Source organism: Tursiops truncatus, chromosome 17 (assembly GCF_011762595.2).
Source record: "Tursiops truncatus isolate mTurTru1 chromosome 17, mTurTru1.mat.Y, whole genome shotgun sequence".
In the NCBI taxonomy this organism is placed as follows: domain Eukaryota; kingdom Metazoa; phylum Chordata; class Mammalia; order Artiodactyla; family Delphinidae; genus Tursiops; species Tursiops truncatus.
Genome location: NC_047050.1, coordinates 76874213 through 76893892, shown reverse-complemented (window position 1 = coordinate 76893892; position 19680 = coordinate 76874213). Strand labels below are relative to the sequence as shown.

Genomic DNA, 19680 nt, shown 5'->3' with positions numbered 1-19680 from the left:
GGAGCGCGTGAGCCAGGGAAAACACACACACTGACGTACGTGCAATCCCATTCCATCCTGAGCTGCCAGAGCTGCATGGCTTCTCACAGGTCATCCTGTCCAGCCTCCACCTGTCAGACAGCGCCTGATTCTGCGAGCTAATCACTTCCAGCCCCCTGCCTGCGTGTCCAGCCTCCACCTCCCAGAGAGCGCCTGACTCTGCGAGCTAATCACTTCCAGCCCCCTGCCTCCGTGTCCAGCCTCCACCTGTCAGAGAGCGCCTGACTCTGCGAGCTAATCATTTCCAGCCCCCTGCCTCCGTGGAGGAAGGAGAGCAGGTTTGCCAGCAGACACGGTGCCCGCCCCTCGGCCGGAGCTGGGGAGCCGGGCAGCGTCCAGTCCTCCACCATGCCTCCTGGGAGCAGGGTCTACAGGGGAGGGTGACACACAGGCCGTGGCTTCTCCTGCACCAGCCTCCAGGGTGCTGGAGGAGGTCTCCCCCGCCCACTCCAGGTCCCCGGGCTCTGGGGAGGCAAGGCCTGGCCCCGGGCGTGCGCTCTGGAGCCTGGACCGAGCGGAACAGCTGGGAGGACGGTGCTAGGTCAGCACAGATAGCGCGAGGCCCAGGGGCTCTTGGGCTCTGGGCCAAGGGCTCCTGGCGTGGCCAGAGCGGGGCCTCCCCACCGCTTCCACTCCCCATGAGCCGGGCTTGCTCCAGAGCCGAGTCCCCGCCCAGGTGTCAGGCCTGGCCGTGGCCGGCCATGCACACGCCAGCTGTGCCCCGTCCTTCTGCTCACCCACCTGTCCGTCCTCCCACTCGTTCATTCAACGCTCATGGCGCGTCACAATGTGCCAAGAAAGTAAGACAAGGACTCCTTTATTCCCACCTTCTTCGAACCTCCTGTGAGAGACCAAAAAACGAGGGAAGAGCCTTCGCAGGTCAGATGCTATTGCCATGAGGGCAAAGAAACTGAGGGGTTGGGGGCACCGTCCCCTCTGAGCTGCGGCGGCTGGTCTTCAGGCGGTCCTTCGCGCCTTCACTCCTTCGTGCACTCCTTCCACATGCTGGGCCCCCGTTAGTTCCACAGGTCAATCACGTTGACAGACGGAGCACCCTGGCTGGCACTGGGACCCAGCGGTGGACACAGTCTCTGCCACCACGTGGCTGCGCGTGGAGGCGTGGGCGGGACAACCCTAAGGGGCAGATGGCCGGGCTCTGAGAGCATCGTCTCATTCGACTCCGTTTAAATTTATTTATTTTATTTATTTATTATTTTTGGCTGCATTAGGTCTTCGTTGCTGTGTGCGGGCTTTCTCTAGTTGCGGCGAGCAGGGGCTACTCTTCATTGTGGTGCGTGGGCTTCTCGTTGCGGTGGCTTCTCTTGTTTCAGAGCACGGGCTCTAGGCGCGCGGGCTCAGTAGTTGCGGCTCGCGGGCTCTAGAGCACAGGCTCAGTAGTCGTGGCGCATGGGCTTAGTTGCTCCACGGCATGTGGGATCTTCCCAGCCCAGGGCTCGAACCTGTGTCCCCTGCATTGGCAGACGGATTCTTAACCACTGCGCCACCAGGGAAGCCGTTGACTCTGTTTAATTCCCATGTGATCCAATGGCAGATGAAGACACGGGCTCAGAGGGAGGGCTTGCCCAGGGCCCTGCAGCCCAAAGGGACAGAGCTGCCCCTCTTCCCAGACACCCTCTCCCTCCCGGGGTCAGCCCCTCGGACTCTGCTCCCCACCCGCCCCTTCCCAGGCCTCCTTCCTGCCGCCACCCACCTGGGACAGCATCCTGGGCTGGGAGGCATCTGCGAGGTCCTCCTCGGCCTGCCTCAGGGCACAGCTCCCACCCCCACAACGTGGGAGCCGCTGACCTCACCACTGACACCAGCCGCGTGCATCGTGGGCCGCACCCTCCGATTTCTTCACTGGGGAACCCCATTTACCTGGAACAGGCACAGACGCTCATGCCGTGTCCTGGGTCACCCAGCTGGTGAACCATGGGACTGGCCGGGGTGACCCCAGCGTCCAGCTTTAGAGCCGAGAACCTGGTGGGGCTCTTTCCAGTGGGCTCTGGGCCGCAGGTGAGGCCCATGCAGGGCACCAGGTGGACGGCACTCCTTCTCCACCTGCCGTCCCCTTACTCCTTTGCTTCTCCCCTCCCCAAGTTGGCCAGGATCCCCCTTTTTCTACTGGCCTTCTGTCGGTTGGCCTGTGTGGGGACCCGCCGGGACCCTGCAGGTGGAATAGGGAGGCAAAGATAGGCCGGCGCTGTGGTCCATCCTCAGGGTGGACTCCCTTGGCCAGCGAGCGACTGCAGGTGAGTGGGCTCTGTGGGCCGTAGCTGACCGGCCTCGGTCCCGGGACCGGAAGGCTGGCTGTGATGTCAGGCTGGGGCACCTGTGGCAGCTAAACCACTGGTGGCCACCTGTGGCAGCTAGACCAGGAGCCCCGCGAGACAGCAGTCCCTCCCCCACTGCGCTCAGGGGGGCCACCCCAGTGCCTGGCCTGTGCTGGGCACTCATTTGACATTTACCAGGTGAAGGGAGGGAGGGAGACAGGAGTGGAGTGAGGACAATAAACGCTTCTCCAAAGCAGGCTTCATCCGGCCGTGTGGCTCCCCTGCCTAGATCTCACCCGCTCCTCCCCGTCCTGGGGTCGAGGCCTTGGCTGGCCCCTGCGAGGCCTCTGGTGCCCGTGCTTGTCTCTGCCTGGAACCCGCGCGCCCGGGCCCTCCAACCTGTGCTTGCCGGCTCCTTCCTATCCCCGCCCAAGCACCACCATCTCAGACACCATCTTCCCGTTTACCGAACCCGAGGACAGTGGTTTCGTCTCTTCTAGCCCCTTGTCCCTCCCCCACCCCTACCGCACCTGACGGTGACTCAGGGCCTGTGCTCCTCTTCTGGTTTCGTATTTCTATCCTATTTCTAGCAGAGGTGGTTCTGAGCCCAGGGCTGTCCCTGTGCTTTATAAATAAATGCTCAGTTAATCTTCATCACAACCATCACAAAGAACAGGTGCTGTTTTACAGGTGGGGAAGCAGAGGCACAGAGTGGCTCAGTAGCCTGCCCAAGGCCACACAGCCTGCAGTGGAGGAGCAGATCTGAGCCTGAGCTCGGAGCAGGAGGGGCCTGTGGGACTGGACCACAGCTGGGATGACCACAGGAGGAGTCAGCCCGGGCCCGGGCCACTCGGCCGTGAGCACCTTGATGCCCCCCATTCCCCACGTCCCAGGTCCCTCCCCAGCACCCGCTGGAGTGTCTCTGCCCAGCCTGGCCTCCCCCTCCCGCCCCAACCTGGCCCCCCTCTTACCCTTGGGTGCCTGGGAGGAGAGTCGGGAAGAAAGGGGTGGGAAGGAGGGAGGGGTGGGAGATGGGAGGGGGGAAACTGGCGGGGGAGGGGGGCCCTGGGGAGACAGACGCAGGAGCAGCTGGGCCTGGCATGGGCCGGAGCCCGGCTGGAGGAGGCGTGTGAGCAGCACTGCCCAGAGGTGGGAGGGTCCTGGAGTCTGGTGGGGCCCTCGACGCCACGTGCTCTCTGCTGGCCTGGGCCACGTGGACACTCAGAGTGACCACGGAGTGACTGCCCGAATCGAGCGGAAGGAAGCAAGGTGGCTGGGTGGCTCCAGCCTGCCTGGCCTCTACCTGGCGTCCCTGCTGGCTGGACTTCTCCATCGGCCGCCCGTTGATTGCCCCACGTGACCTTCCTCAAATCAAAGCCCCATTCGCCACTGCTGCTCTGAAACCCCAGAAGGCTCCCTCCTGCCAAAGACAGAACCTAAATCCCAAGCCCTACATGTTAATAGGACACCAACCCACTCCCCCTGCCACGTGGGCCATGTGACCCCCCCCCCACAAGCACCTCCTTTGCAAGAACAACCCCCACCCCAACCCTGGGACCTGCCTTTGCTCCCGTCCCACCTGCCCTGAGACCTGCTGGGTTTTCCCAGCTCCACGCCTTTGTGTGCCATTCCCTCTGCTGCGATTCCTCTTCTTTCCTCAACATCTGGCAAACTCTTATGCATGTTTCAAGCCCCAGCTCAAATGCCCCTTCCTCTGCAAGGCCTGACCTGAACTTCCCAGGCAGAAGTGGACTGTTTCCACTGAGCACCTGTCTCTTTGAGCGGCTGTCCGTTTATGAGTCTGTCTCCCTACCAGGCTGTGAGCCCCTGGGGGCACAGACTGCCTTGCTCACATCTTTTTCTTCCTTTTCCAAGCTGATAGAAGACAGTACATTCTGGGTGCTCAATTATATGTTGAATAAATGAATGAGTCAGATGGTGACAGCCTGTCATGGGGAGCCGTGGGCTGCAGCAGGACTCAGAAGAGCCTGTGTCGTTTCCATCCTGTCTCCCCACCAAGATGGGATCCATCTGAAACTTGAGTTCCATGCAGCCTCCGACATCCTGCCCAGCCCTGCCCCACCCCCGCGTGGACTGTCTGGCAGCAGGGAGCAAAGCAATCGCGTAAGATGCGCAAATCACCAAACACCAGCACGGCGTGTGAGATGCGCAAATCACCAAGCACCGGCACAGCGTGTGCCTTGGGCAGAGCCGGCCCCTCGAGGGGGGAGCAGGCTGGACTGCCAGACCCCCAGCCTCTGTGAGGGTGACAGTGCCCCGCGCTGCTCTCCCCAGTGCTCATCCAGATTTCTACATGCCAGACTCTGGGCTTTCCAGCTCTGTGGTGACCGGTGCACACTGAGGGGTCAGAGGCGAGTTCCGGGGCGACAGGGGGCACGCAGGGGGTGGGTCTGTCTTCGCCCCTCCTCTGGCCCCCAGCCTCCTGGGGTACCCGGGGGATGGAGCCTGCTCTCTGGGAACACTCGGGCCACCCCAGCTTCTCCCTTGCATGGGTGCCAGTACCCCCTGCCCGGGTCGCTCACAAGTGCTTGAACTCCAGCAGCCGCAGGGGGGATTTTCCCCCACCCTGAAGCCTGCTTGTCCCTCGCCGCCATGTTCACCTCTGGATTCCACCAGTGCAGCGTCCGTCCGTAACACCCTCCTCCCCCCTCCCCCGCCACTGAGCAGGTCGCACCACCTCCCAGGTATTGGCACCCTCTGCCCTCCAGCCACACGCAGCTCACACCATTTCCCCAAGAGCGCCCTCCCGCCCCCGGTCCTCTGTCCCTCTCCTGCCTCCGCCAGAAGCCTTCCCAGGCCGTGCGGGCTCTGTGTCCTCCCCATGGCAAGGGGCATCCCCAGCTCGCTCGGACCTCTGGATCCTTTGTCCCTGGTCCCCAGACCAGAGCACACTGGCAACACCACAGGCACCTGAGCTCTCCTAAGAATCGCCCTTTAAGCCCTGGTCACCCACTAATGTCTGACCCCAACTGCGATGGACCCTGTCACCTCTATCCCAGGGTCCCTGAGCCTCCATTTCCCCACCTCCTCAGGCCCAGCCTCAGGCCTCTGTTTCCCCATCTCCCCTCTCTTCCTCCTCCCAGGACGCCTCCATCCAGGCTGGTTGAGGGCTCGGGGCAGAGCTCTCTGGGGGAAGGGCGGATGTGGCCTTGGAAGGGGGCTGTGCTGAGTAGCCCCTCGGGGCTGTGCTGGGCAGCAGGGCCCTGGGTGGAGACTTGGCAGGGGGCACTTCCTAACTCTCGTCCAGGAAGGGGTCGTGTTGTTTCTGCCTCAGTGACCCCCTCTGCCCAGCACTAGGGCTGCACCCCTTGGTGTAGACCCCCTGCGCTGAACCTGCCACTGGGCAACTTGCTTTGCCCTAAAAGGGGCTGCTCCCACCCCCCACCTGCCGTGGTGCTCAGAGCTTCGAAACAGAGGCCCCCAGTGCCCACGTATCACCAGGGCCCTCAGCTCAGCCCCTCCCCCTCAGCGGCCTCTGTTGCCATGGAAATGGCACCAGCCTCCAGGAGCCCCACGGACGGAGGTGCTGATTCAGATCTGGGGCCTCTGAGGACCATGCATCCTCCAGGGTCACGTAGCCCCAGTGTGGCCTGGTGGGTCCAGCTCCACCCCGCTGGGATCTGAGGGGTATCAGGGGTCTTTACAGGTCCCCCCGTTACACACCGCCGGGGCCCATTCTGGTACCTCTTCCAGTGGCAAATGGTCCTGCCACAAGCCCAAAGGGTTTGCAGGGACCGGGAGACGCCCGTGTGTCCCTCCAGTGCCCCAGAGCCTGGACTGGGCTGTGTCAGGGTCGTCTGTCCTCCCCCAAATACCCACAGAGGCCAGAGCGACCCTGCGGGACCTCGTCTGAGAGCATCGGGCAGGGCCGAAGCCTCCAATGTGTCCCCACGTCGCTGCCACTCCCAGGAGGCCTGGTGCTGTGGGCCCTCCCTCTATAGTGGCTTTCTGGCTGCAGGGAGACTGGCCAGCTGCCCGCGCCCCCCGCTCTCCCCGAGCCCCGGGGTCCACCTCTCCAAGGTGCTGTTGGCATGGGGGCACTTATGGTAGAAACTCCCCCAAGTGATCGTCTTGTGGGCTTGCCCCCTGGGTTCCTCGGGGACCTTGCTGGCGGCTGCGGGGCCCCGAGAGCCGGGGTCACTCTTCTCGCCTCCCTTCTTCGTCCCCCCACCTGCCCAAGCCTCAAGCCACCTGCGGGCCCACCCCAGTCCAGCCCTCTGTCCGCGGGTGGGCGGGGGCCCTGTTTTATCTCAACGGTGTGTGGCTCTGAGGTTTCCTCAGCCCCAGGAATCGGGGAGCCACGCTGCCGGGCAGAGATTCCCTCCAAAGCATCCCAGACGCCAGCTGGAAACCTGCGACCCCCTCTCTGAATGGGCAGGGCGTCCCGGAGGAGTTATCCCTTCAGACTGCTACAAGAAAGAAAGGCGACAGGGCACAGACCCTGCTGCGGAGCTGCCCTGTGCTGGGGTGTGGGGCAGGGAGGAGGGTTTCCTACAATTTTTCAGATCCCTGGAGGGGTTGGGGGGCCCAGGCAGGGATGGGCTGCTACCCAGATGCCCCGCCCCAGGAGGGAGGAAGCAGCTGGTGTAGCCACGCCCCCAGCTGCGCTCCGGGGTGTGACCGGTGGAGGCGCCAGTCTTGCGGGGAGTACTAGCCGGGTCTGGCCAGGTTCCTGCTCTCCTGGTGGCTGAGAGCCAAGGCTGAGGTCAGGGAGGCAAGGGGGGGACCACACACTCTGGAAGGAACCCGCGAGCCCAAACCCATGGAATGAATGCAGGCGGGCAGCACCCAGCGCTGGTGGTGGGGACATGCGCCGGGCCCTGCCTGCTGGCTGGCGGGAGGGAGTGGGCGCGGGAATCCGGAGAGCGGAGCCTGGGGCGGCAGGGCCTGTCCTCGGGCCGCCACCGTCTCAGGGAACTGTCTGTGCCCGGATCGGATCATTCTGGGCCCCAGAGAAGCAAATTCAGGGCCACGCACCTGAAGGACCCCTCAACTGTCACTGGCAGCGGTTGGAGGATGGAATTCTTAGGCAGGGTGGCCTTTGGGAAGCAGGAACTGTGGCTTCAGGAGCCCTGGGACAGGACTCGACTCACAGAGGGGTCTTTCGGGAGGTACCCACCCTACCTATGCCAGCCCCCCCCATCCCCCGCCGCCTGCCCCCTTCTGGGCTCCCAGCGTCCCCAGACCCCCCCACCGCCAGGTGCCCATTCAGCTGCTTTGCTCAGAGAGTGACACCTGCCTGCCACCATTGGCGACATTGACCATGACGTTGGTCTGCCCACTTCAGTTGTCCTCAGTGGGCCCTCCTGACCTCAGAATGACCTTGAGAACCTGCACACACTGCTCCTGGTCGGGGCTGCTGGGTCTTGGGACCCTGTGGCTTGTTTCTGCCCCCACCCTGTGAACTCATAAAAGTCCTCAAAACCTCCTGCCTTGGCCGTCATCAGCCGGGCTTTCTCCGAATACCTTCCTCGCTGCTCTGCCGGCTGCCAGCGTCAAGTGGAAGCCGCAGCCACGTGGACCCAGGCCAACCCGCAGGGTCCTGAGTGACCTCGGGCACAGCCGCCTCCTCTCAGATGTCCACAGGGTGGGCAGCACGTTTACCACCGGCCAGAGGGGCTGGGGTCCTGCCCCCTCCAACCTCTCCCGCCACACCAGCCCCTCCGCGGCCTGAGCCCGGCATCGAGTCCTGAGCCCTCTCCATCTTCTCAGGACCCTTAAGGCTGCCAGGCCCTCTGGACCTCAGAGCTGGGCAGAGCCCCGTGCCAACTCCCCCTCTGGCCCCCTGCCCAGCCCGTCCCCAGGACCTAAGGTAGTGTCTGCTGACGTTTTTCTTTTTTTGCTTAAACCTCACGTCATCTTTGGTCTTAAATAAGTATTTTTCTTTTTCTCATAAGGGTAATCCATTCTCATTGCAGACAAGTTGGAATTTGAAAAGGGTACAGGAAGAAAAATCCCCCCACTCCCAACACCCAGAGATAACTCTTAATTTTAAATTAGAATCGTATGGTTTTTCATTCCACGTGGGATCCACCTCGTTCATCTTCAGAAACAGGATTTTGAACCACTGCCTCTTCCTCCTGTATTTTTGCACATGCGTGGCTATTTTAAACCAGAGAAGAATCCTTGAGTAGTGAATTTTGTATGGAATTCTCATTCATTCCATTGATTGAATTCCCAGAAGTGGGATTCTCGGCCAACTAGTGTGTGCTCCTGGGGGGGTCTTATCAGAGACTCCCCTCTGGGGGAGGCTGTTGTCTTTTATAACCTTTTAAACAATCATTACATTTGAATAGCACCTTCTGTAAGTGATTTCTGCGCTTGCCTGGAGCTCATTTCTGAGTCCAGGGTTGAGTCCTTCTCAACCCTGGAGGCACCTGACCTCCAGGCACCTGACCTGAGGCACCTGAGGCACCTGACCCTCGTGTTTGGGGATACTCTTCCCTGCTGTGAACGTAAAGCTTCAGGGAGACAGACTGAAGGCCCACCCTAAAGGGGGATAAAGGGAACCCCAGGCTTGGAAGGATGGGGAGGACGGGGGGTGGGGGGCACACAAGGGGCAGAAGGGCAGGAATGTTCCGGGCATTAGCACAGCTTGTGCAAAGGCCCCGTGGCAGTGGGAGTGGCAGGGCTGAGTGCAGGAATGGAAAAGAAGGCCTTTGTGGCCTTTGTGGGCGGGCCCTGGGGGCCAGCAGTGGCCAAGGCGGCAGGATGGGCAGGCTCCATGGGGCTGCGGCGGTTCCCTCCCTTTGACGGCAGAGGGAAGCAGGTGGAAAAGGAGGAGGATAGTGTTGGTGGGACCTCAGAGCAGCGGAGCTCGAGGCGCCCGCGCTCTCCCCTCCGCCATCTGCTTTACCAGCGGACCTCTGCTCTCCGGCCAAATTATCCTCTCTGGGGTTCAGTTACCCTGGGCCACCCTAACATTACCTCCTTGGGTTCACCGTCCCCTTTGCTGACTTGGGTCTTACCTCCGCAGACTCTTGCCCACTGTGACTTCCACCCCAGGTGTGGAATGGATGACAAGGGCCTATCCATCCTCCATGAAGGCGGTTTGGGGAACCAGTTTGCAGAAGGGGGGGTCCAACCTCCGGAGAAAACTGTCTCCTCTAAATAGGGCAACAGCCCCCCAGCCAAAGCCAAGAGCCGGTGTGCGTGGAGGCGGGCGCTTCTGTGGGCATGGCCGCTGAGGGGGCACCGCTAAGAGTCACACGAGAGTGGGGACCGCTGGGTGGGCAACAGGGCCGAGGGAGGCGTGGACGCTGCCACTGAGGGGGAAAGGGCCAGCTCAGGGGCGGTGGGGAGAGAGGAGGGTGGGGCAGGGCCTGGCACCTGGTGGGGCTCGGAGTGTGAACCCGGAAGGGACAGGGCCCTGGAGGGTCTGGACAGGAAGGGCGGGCCAGAGGTGTGGGTTCGGAGGGTGGGGCTGGGATGAGGGGAGAGAGGTGGGAGGGGAGGGAGACCTGTGAGGCTGCAGGAGTCCTGAGATGCAGGTTGGGCGCATTGAACTGGGGGTCCCAAGGACGAGGGTGGGCCCCACCCACCCAGGGCGCCGGGCTGGGCGGGGCAGCGTGCAGGGGTAGGTGCCAGGCGTTCTTCTGGGCGTCCTTTGGGAGGGAGGGAGGGAGCCGGAGCGTGGGCCGTGCGCACTCAGCTAGTGGGGGGCCTGGAGGGAGGTGCTGAGAAGAACGAGGCTGGGGCACTGGAGCTGAGAGGTCAGGGCCAAGAATGAATGGGATGGCGGCATCAGGGGGCATCAGGGTCTCCTGGGGGCCTGGGGAGAGACAGCGCAGTGGGATGGGCTGAATGGGCAGTTTCGGGGAGTCCTTAGGAATTACGGCTGGAAGGGAAGCGGAGGGAGCGGGGGTGGGGTGGTGGGTCGGGGCGGCTGGTGGTCACGGAGATGCCGCCTCCCAGGGGAGGAGCTGTGCTGTCGGGGCCCTGAGGGAGGTACACCTACCGGGTCTGCAGCCACTACCTGGGTCCAGGTCAGCGAGGGACCTGTGGGGCCTCCTCAGCCACCCGAGACGGGCAGCATCTTGTTAGAAACGCAGATTCTGGCCTGGCCCAGACCTGCCAGGCCGGAAGGGGCAGCGGAAAATAAACGCCTGCCACCCGTCATGCTGGGAAGCGCAGTGGAAGCGTGGGCGGGGAGGGAGTCCCAGCGGCCCCCAGGGGTCGGCACTGGGGTTGGCACCGTCTCCCAGGGCAGGTGACCTGTCCACCCGGGCCCAGACACCCGGGCGCAGTCTGGAGGTGGGGCGGGCTGGGCACCTGGGCTCTGGCCAGCGGGTCCTGTAGAGGCTCTGCTGAGCTCCTCGGGCCGGCCCTCAGCCCCCGTGCCTGGCGGCCCCTGTGGTGGCCACGCCTGAGCTGTGGGTCTAGGCGTGAGGGGCAGGTGGCCACTGCCATGTGGACTCCAGACTTGGAATCACGGAGCCGCTGGGGAAGGGAGCCTGCGGGGCCGGCTGGGGCCGAGGGGCCTTGGAGGACGGGCAGCGTGAGGGAGGAGCTCGAATGTCAGCCTGAGTTAGGAAACAACTCCTTGTCCTTCCCCAGGTCCCCTGGAGGCCACGGAGCCGCTGACGGACTGTGACGGCCTGGTAGGTCGGGGTGAGGACCCTGTGGCGGGAGGCTGGCAGGTCGGGATGGCTGACTGAGGTGGGGGACCAGGTGGGCTGGCCCTTTTCCGGCAGGTGTGAGCGATGTCGCCCACCCTCTGTCATCCCAGGACCCGTCCCCCAGGAGGGGCCGCTCTCGATGGCAGCCACCCCGGCGACGGCTTCCACCGCCCCCCTGGCGGTCCTACCGCCTCTCGCCCGAGAAGCCAGAGCTGGACACTGGTGACAGGGCTGGGCGGGGCCCCGGGAGGCCCGCTGAGCTGTCTCTGGGCAGCGCTGCCCAGCCCCCGGGGCTCCGAGCGGATCCCCTCTTCTGGGTCTTGGTTCCCATCACCATGGCTAAGCATTAGCTCTGTTCACACCCTCCCCTCCGGGATTCTCTCCCGACACTTTGTGGGGGAGCGGCAGACAGAAACTTCTGGAAGGGCTTCAGTGATCACCAGGGACCAGCCTTACAAGGCAGGCGAGGTCCCCCCCGTCACCCTTGAGCCCAGCAAAGGGCCACAGCTGTCCCTGCACCCAGGAGGTGAGCCCAGGGGCCTGTCGCCCGGGCTGCGAGGCACCTGGTCCCCCCTCCGTGCCGCCCTTCCTCTCCCCTGTGAGGGAGGCACAGGACAGTTACCCATCACCCTTCGAACTCTGGGGGCACAGACCCTCCCCAAGAGCCAGGTAAACACGAGCCTTTTGCATTTGTTTGGGGCTCCAGGGCCTGGCAGCTCAGTGCCAGCAGGGAGGCCACCTAACAAGCGCCCCTGCAATGTGACGTGGCCCTGGCTGTGGGTGGCAGCTGGGGCCTTCCCAGAGCAGACCGCCGCCTGGGCCAGCACGAGCCCAAGGCGATGGGGCTGGCTGGGGAAGCGTGGGGCCCTGCAGAAGGTGGGCGACACTCGCACCTGGCCACAGGTGGTACCTGAGAGGGCGGGGCCCGTGTTGCACCTGACCACCTGACTTGTTTCCATTCCCAGCGGGACACTGGCTTCACAGCCCTGTTTTTTTTTTTTTTTTTTTGGATCAAAGAAATATTGATTATCTTTGTGAAAGTGAGGGACAATTAGAAACCCGTCCTCACCGTTATAGAGCTTCCAGGCTTTCTTCTGTCCATGAGAGAGGAATCCTATCAGCTGAGTGGTCTGAACATGCTTTTTATTTGCATTTGAGAACGGTTGCTAAATTATCTTCCAAACGAATGGTTCCTCCTCCCACCCCCAGCCGCATGAGGCGGTCTGTCTTCACACTGGTTCATCTTTGTCTCGCTGACAAGAAAAGAGCCTCTCTCCTCATTCCAGTTTGTGTTTCTTTCCTCACTGGTGAGGGGACCCCCTTTTGGTTTAATTATTGGCCAGCAGGATTTCTTCTGGAAGCGTCCTCTCCATCCCCTTTGCCTGAGTTTGAAATGATGGTGCAAATCCTTACCAACTGAGAGATAGGAGCCTTTTATAGATTGGTAGTAACCCTTTGTTATAGATGTCACAAACATTTTTTCAGTGTTTAACCAGTAAACACTGAATATAAGGCTTGCTTGGGCCCCAAGTTCACGTCGCCAGCTCTACAAGTTCCTTCCCTTCGGTTTCTGCCTTTGCGCCATATTTAGAAAGCCTTTCTCTATCCCAGGATTCAGAGATACAAACCCCTCGGTCTCCTCTGAACATTCACGGTTGTAGTTCGGAAATTCAGATATCAGGACGGTCTGCTGTTTACTTTGGTGCGAGGAGCAGGGTTGGGATCCAGGTTAATTTGGGCCCCAAATGATTAGCAAGTCCTTGGCACCCCCTTCTCCCCTTCATCGGAGGTTCTGAGTTCCTGCCCTGCACCGTGTCCCCCTTTCCTGGACTGGGTGCTGGTTCGGCACCGCGCCTCCTGATTGAGTCTCAGCGTCTGGGGAGGCGTGGGCCCTCTGATGCTGTGTTTAGAGTTTCCTGGCTACATTCACAGCAGATGCCTTGTGCACCAAGCTGGGCTGCTGTGACTTGGGGCTCCAGCTGGAGCTGGAGCCGGGAGGCCTGGCTCCTCCTCGGTGCCCCCAGCACTGCCGCTCTGCTTCTCTGGGCTCTGCAGACCACTTGGGCAGCGTGACTCTGCACAGGCCCCTGAGCGGCAGCCCGCCCGGGGAGGAAGCCCTCGTCAACGAGATCAGGACCCGGTCAGCCGTGGAGAGGAGCTGGTGTCGGAGTGCATCCTCTGCTGCGTCCAGCAGCGCGGCCAGGTGGGCCGCTGAGAGAGGCCTGTGCCCTCGCGGAGGCTCACACCCCCCCCTCTGCCACTGAGGGTGGGGTCTTCTGGGCCTCAGGGTCCACTCCGCCCCTTGGCTACCACTGGCCTCGGTAGTCCCTGAAGCCCCTGACCTCCTGGCACATGCAGGGGAAGGTTCCCCAAGGCAGGAGGAGTCAGGGCACGAGTGGAGGGCAGGTGGGCACACGACCCCACACGTCAGTGCCCATCAGCCGGGCGAGGGCCTGGGCGCCACCTGGAGCCAGGGCCCCGGGGCCCTGGGGGCTCCCGACGACTGGGCGGCACTGGCCCACCTCTGCAGCGCGCAGGAGACTCCTCGGCTCGGGCCTCCTGCGGCTGCTCTCAGACCGACGCGAGGGGACGCCGCCCGCGCTCCGGCCCTCTGTCCAGCGTGAAGGCCTGGGCTGCCACCGGACTTCATTCCTGTCCCAGATTCTCTGGGGGTCTGGGGCTGATGGACAGGACCAATGGGGAGGGGTCACAGCAGGGCACGTGTGCTTACAGAGGGGGACAGGCTCCAAGCATAGCTCGGCTCTGCCTCAGGGGAACCTGGCTGACGGCTGACCCAGGCACAGGAGATCTGGCTCGGGGTGGGGAGAGCTGTCCAGCCATGGGAACAGCCTGTGCAAAGGCCGTGAGGCTCGAGACAGCAGCACAGAGAGGGGGAGTACTCTCTGCAGATACTGCAGGGCCAGGCCGGTCTCACCAGCCACATCAAGGGACTGGGCCTCCGTCCTATGGGTAGCTGGCTGCCAGGGGTCAGGCAGGGGTGGGCATGGCCAGAATCCACTTAGAATGAGCGCCCTGGAGGGTTGCTGGAGGGGTAGCATCCTGGCCCTCGCCTTACCCGTTCTGGGAACAAGTTGTGTGTTCTTTGCCTGCCCAGGGGTGACTGCTGGCCCTGGAGATTCCCAGCGGACTTGGCCTCCAGCTCCCTGTCTCAGTCCTGGTGGGGCCCTGGCTGCCCTGTGCACTCTGGTCTCTGTCCCGCCAGCCTTGGGGGTGGGGGGTCTGAGCACTGCGCTCTGCCTGCAGCTCATCAGGAGGGAGAAGGTTCTAGATGCCAGCATCCAGGAGCTCCTGGAGCCCTTGAACCTGGACTTCAAGTCTCCTTTGGAGAAGGTCGGTGCCCAGGTGGGGCTGCCAGGGCTTCCCACGGGTGTGGCTCGGAGACCCCTGGGGGGCTGTGACTGCACAGATCACCCCCCCGTTCCCAAATGCCAAGCCCGGCCCGGAAAGTGCTGGAAAGAGAACGGAGAGGCGTTGCTCATACCTTGGCAGCTCCAGGACACCCAGACCCAACCAGCGGGGCAGGCCACCACTTTCTTTGACGTTCAGATCTGTGAAAACAAAGCCAGCCAGCCATAAACCCTGCTCTGGCCTTCCCCATCCTAGGAGCCCCCATCACTGAGAGACAGCAGATGGGGAGGCAGCCAAGCAGGCACCTGGGCTGGGCCCCTGGGAGCAGACTGTGAGCTGGGAGGCCGGTGTAGATGTTAGAAGACAGGTGGGGTCCCAGGAGAAGTGGGCCACCTCTGGCCCTGGGGACACTCAACTGGGGCATTGTCCAGCCCCTGAGCTGACCAATCACTGGCTATGGCTCCCTCGGTAAAGGGGCATAATACTGAAGGGCAAGTCCGAGCTGTCGGCAGCCAGGAGTGGGTGCCTGGATCCTGGAGGGGGCCTGGGCCAGCACGCACGTTCACCCGTGTGTCTAACTGGAGCCAGTCCTGGCGCATCGGAGGAAGGGCCACGGGACGTGACACTGGGCAGGCACTGGTTTTGGTTTTTTAACAGATTTGACAGTTGAGGTATAACTGGCATACCAAAAACTGGACATATTTGAAACGTACAATTTCACACGTTTTGACCTATCACTGTGAAATTATCACCCAAATCAAGATAATGAGCAGATCCATGACCCCCAAAACTTCCTTGTGCCACTGTGGAACCCCTCCTCCTCCCCCCCTCGCCAGTGAAACCACTATCTGATTGCTGTCACTATAGATCAGCTTGCATTTTATAGAAGCCTGTACTAATGGAATCGCACACACACAGTTACCCTTGCCTGGGGTCTTCTTACTCGGCACAATGAATTTGAGATTCGTCCACGTTGCACGTGCATCAATATCGATAGTTCACTCCTTTTATTGCTGAGCAGTATTTGATTTCATGGCTTTACCACCATTTGCCGATCCACTCGCTGGATCATGGGCGTTGGTTTTGCTCCCAGTTTGGGGCTGTTACACACAACGCTGCCGTGGGATTCATGTAAGGTCTCTGTAGAGACATATGTTTTCACCTTTGTTGGGTGAGTCCCTAGGGGTGAAATGGCTGGGTCATTTCAACCAGTTGCCAAGTGTCCTCCCACCCCTCAGGAGCGAGACTTCCTGCAGCTCCAAATCCTCACAGAGACGCGGTAAGGTGGGTCTTTTAAATTTGAGCCGTTCTAATGGGCTTGTAGTGGTGTCTCGTTGTGGTTTAAATTTTCATTTCTCTACTGACTAACTTGGGGAGCATCTTTCCATGTGCGTTTTATGTCCTCTCTGCTGAGGTGTTTGTTCAAATTTTATGCCTAAGTTTTAAGTCGCTTTATTTGTTTGGCTATAATCTCTACGTGAGCCCTAATCAGTTATGTGATTTGAAAGTATTTTCTCCCAATTAGTGGCTTGTCTTTTTATTCTCTCACTGTCTCCTCTGAAGAGCAGAAGTTCTTAATTTTGAGGAAGTTCAATTCATCTATTTTGGTTTTTGGTATCGTACAGTTGACCCTCTGCATCCATGGGTTCCACATCTGCAGATTCAACCAAACTCAGATAGAAAATATTTGGGGAAAAAAATTCCATAAAGTTCCAATAAGCAAAACTTGAATTCGCCAGGCTGGCAACTATTTCTATAGCATTTACACAGCATTAGGTTACTTATTACTTATAAGTAATCTAGAGACGATGTCCAGTGTATGAGAGGATGTTCATAAGTTGTGTGCAAATCCTGCACCATTTTATACACTAAGGGACCTGAGCATCTGCGGGGGTCCTAGAACCAATCTCCCACAGATACCAAGGGATGAATCTATCTAGGAAATCTTTGCTGAACCCAAGACGAGAGATTTTCTCTATATTTTCTAAACTACGTTTTCTTCTACAAGTTTTGTAGTTTTAGGTTTAACACTTAGGTCCGTGATCTGTTTTTTTTTTTTTTTTTGCGGTACGCGGGCCTCTCACTGTTGTGGCCTCTCCGCTGCGGAGCACAGGCTCCGGACGCGCAGGCTCAGCGGCCATGGCTCACAGGCCCAGCCGCTCCGCGGCCTGTGGGATCTTCCCGGACCGGGGCTCAAACCCGCGTCCCCTGCATCGGCAGGCGGACTCCCAACCACTGCGCCACCAGGGAAGCCCCCGTGATCTGTTTTGAATTAGTTTTTATATGGTATATGGTATGGGTTGAGGATGAATTTTTTGCCCGTGGATACCTAGTTGTTCCAGAAACCCACTTCTCTATTGAATTAACTCTGCACCTGTGTCAAAAATCAATTGACCACATGTCTGGTTCTGTTTCTGACCTCTTTATTCCGTTCCACTGATCTAGAACTGTCTTTATGCCAACACCACATTGTCTGCTCATGGCAGCTTTATGATAAGTCTTGGAAGTTGAGCGCTATGAGTCCTTCAACTTTGTTCATCTTTTTCAAAGCCCCTTCTGCTATTGTAGGTTCCTTGCGTTTCCATATGAATGAGAATCAGCAGACTGGCCGCTACTGAACAGCATGCTGGAATTCTGTTTCATCTCTAGATCAGTTTGGGGATAACTGACATCTCAACATTGTTTTACCTTGTGCTCTGTGACCTCTATCCACCTCTCCAGTTACTCAGGCTTCTTTAATTCCTCCAGACCATGCTTCTCATTTCTTGCATATCTTTTGTCAGATCTTTCCAACGTATTTCATGCTTTTTAGACTTTGCTGATGATATTTAAAGTTTTTATTTTCCATAAAAATTAAAAAAAGAAGAAATATTTTAATTTCCAGTTGTGCCCTGTTGGTATATACAAATGCAATTGATTTTTGTATATTGATCTTGTACCTTCCTGCAACCTTGCTCAACTCACTTATTAGCTTTTTGGATTTCCTGTAGATTCCATAGGATTTGATGCATGACTTCTGTGCATAAAGGCAGTTTTATTTAATAAAGTCTTCCTCTCCAATCTCAGTGCCTTTTCTGTCTCATTCTTAACTTCCTGCACACGCTAGAACCTCGAGCACAGTGCTGGCCAGCAGTGGTGAGAGCAGACCTCCCATCTTGCTCCTGATCCGATGGAGAAGGCACCTGTCTTTCCGCTCAAGCATCTGCTAGTTGTGGTTTGTGGTGGGTTTTTAGAAGCTCCTCGTCAGGTTGAAAAACTTCCCTTCTGTTCTTAATTTGCGGAGAGCGTTTATGAGGGTGGAGGTTGGACTTTGTCAAATGCTTTTGCTGTATCTACTGTGATGATCGATTTTGATATGTTGTACTTTCCTTTTCACTTAGTTCAAAATACTTTCTAAATTCAGTTTAGATTTTTAAAAATTTGTTCTATGACTTATTTAGAAGTACGTTAATTAGGTTCTAGTTTAATTCCTTTTTTTGTCAAAGAAAACACTTTATACAAGTGTGAATCTTTTAAAATGTATTAGCCCAGACTACAGCCTGTGTCGGTAAACATGCTGGGCAGGCTGACAAAGGCGATGCCTCCCACTCTCCCTGAGGCGAGCCCACGAGAACGCCAGCCAGGTGAAGGCGGGGGTAGCGCTGTTTAAATCTTCTGTGTACTCACCAGTTTTGTCTCTTCTATCGGTGACTGAAAGGGGTGTGGAAATCCCAGTACAACTGTAGATTGTCTCTTTCCTGTAGCGGCATCAGGTTTGCTCCATTTACTTTGAAGCTCTGTTCCACAGGTGTCTTAGGACACCTGTCCTCTTGGAGTAGGGACCCCAGAACCACCATCCTCACTACGGGTCTGTTCTTTGCTCTGGAGTCGACTTTGTCTAGTGTTAATGTAGCTTCTGATGGTGTGAGCATCACAGGCCTTTTTCCTTTTAACCTATCTGTGTCTTAGAGTGGGTTTTTTTTCATGGGAAGCATAGAGTTGGGTCTTTGCTCTTCGGATGAACTGCCCATAGGGGGAGGGGAAAGAGGGTCCTCCTGTGATCAGGAGGTGCTGGAGAGGAGGTGGCCCTCCCCTGAGGAGCACTGCCTCCCAGGGACAGAGGTGTGAGCCCCACAGCACCCTGGCAGCATGGACTCAGCGGGAGAGGCTGAGGGCTTTGCAGAGCGAAGACCAGTCAGGTTGTTCCCAACTCAGCAAGGAGGGAGAGGCCAGGCTTGGGAATGGGGCCTGTCTTAGCCAGCTTGGGTTGCCGTAATGAACCACCACAGATATTGCCACTGAGATCCAGACCTCGGCAGGGCTGGTTCGCCTGAGGCCTCTCTCTTTGGCGTGTAGACAGCCATCTCCTCCCTGTGTCCTCACGTGGTCATCTCTCTGTGCGTGTCTGTGCCCTGATCTCCTCTTCTTATAAGGGCACTAGTCATACTGGATTAGGGCCGCTCTCATGACCTTGCTTTAACTTAATCACCTATTTAAAGACCTTTTCTCCAAATACATTCATATCCCGAAGTACCGGGGGTTAGGACTTCAACACACAGGTCTTGGCGACACAATTCTGCCCATCACGGAGATGCAGGGACTCTCTAAAGGGGTCGTGAGTCCAGGGCCCGTGGCTGTTGGGGACTGGTGAGTGAAGGGCCAGCACTCTTTCCTTGGGCGCCCGTCCCCTGGACCTTGAGAGAGGCCGTCGGGGTTGGGAAGGAAGTCTCCGTGGCCAGGGCGCCACTAGCCTCTCTGGAATCTTCCTGTGAATCGGAACAGGATACCCACGGGGCTTGGGGAGTGCAGACGGTCATCGGGGCACCGCTTCCACCCTCGCGAGCACAGCTGCGAGTGGGGTGCTTGCCGGGCCCGGGGCCTCAGGCAGGGCCAGGGGGCACGTGGGCCCCCGCCCGATGCCGACCCCATCTCCCCTCCCCCCCGGGTGGAAAGCAACTGCAGCAGCTACCACCAGTTTCTCATGCAGGCGCTGGTGCCCCTGGACAGCCCCGACAGGCGCCTGAAGCTCACGGCCATGCAGCTCATCGGTAGGTGCCGGCCGTCACCCCGCCTACGTGGCAGCCACACTTCTGGGCCCTGGGGTCCACTCCAGCGGGCGGTCCCGTCAGCCAAACACCAGCCTCCTGTCCGTGCCCGGCTCGCCTGCAGGGGCACCACACCTCCACCCTCCCTCCCCGCGGGGGGAATCCTGCAGGACTGCTTCACCGATCTCTGCTTCTGCCTGAAGAAGGGTGACGTGAAGACCCTCAAGAAACGTAAGCACGGGGCCACCCTGAGCCGGGCTGGGACCCCACACAGGGCCTCTCGTCTGACGCTGGGGGGCCTCTGCTGGCTTGTGTCCAGCCTCAGCCTCTCCCGCG

General features: G+C 59.4%; 1 long non-coding RNA gene across 1 annotated transcript; it reads left to right on the top strand.

Annotated features, from left to right (window-relative positions):
- The first annotated feature begins 5858 nt into the window (after nucleotides 1–5858).
- LOC141276913 (uncharacterized) lies at nucleotides 5859–19341 on the top strand. The gene is made up of 3 exons (XR_012327273.1): nucleotides 5859–5926; nucleotides 10890–10933; nucleotides 19287–19341. It is a non-coding gene; the product is annotated as an uncharacterized lncRNA (long non-coding RNA).
- The last annotated feature ends 339 nt before the right edge of the window (nucleotides 19342–19680 follow it).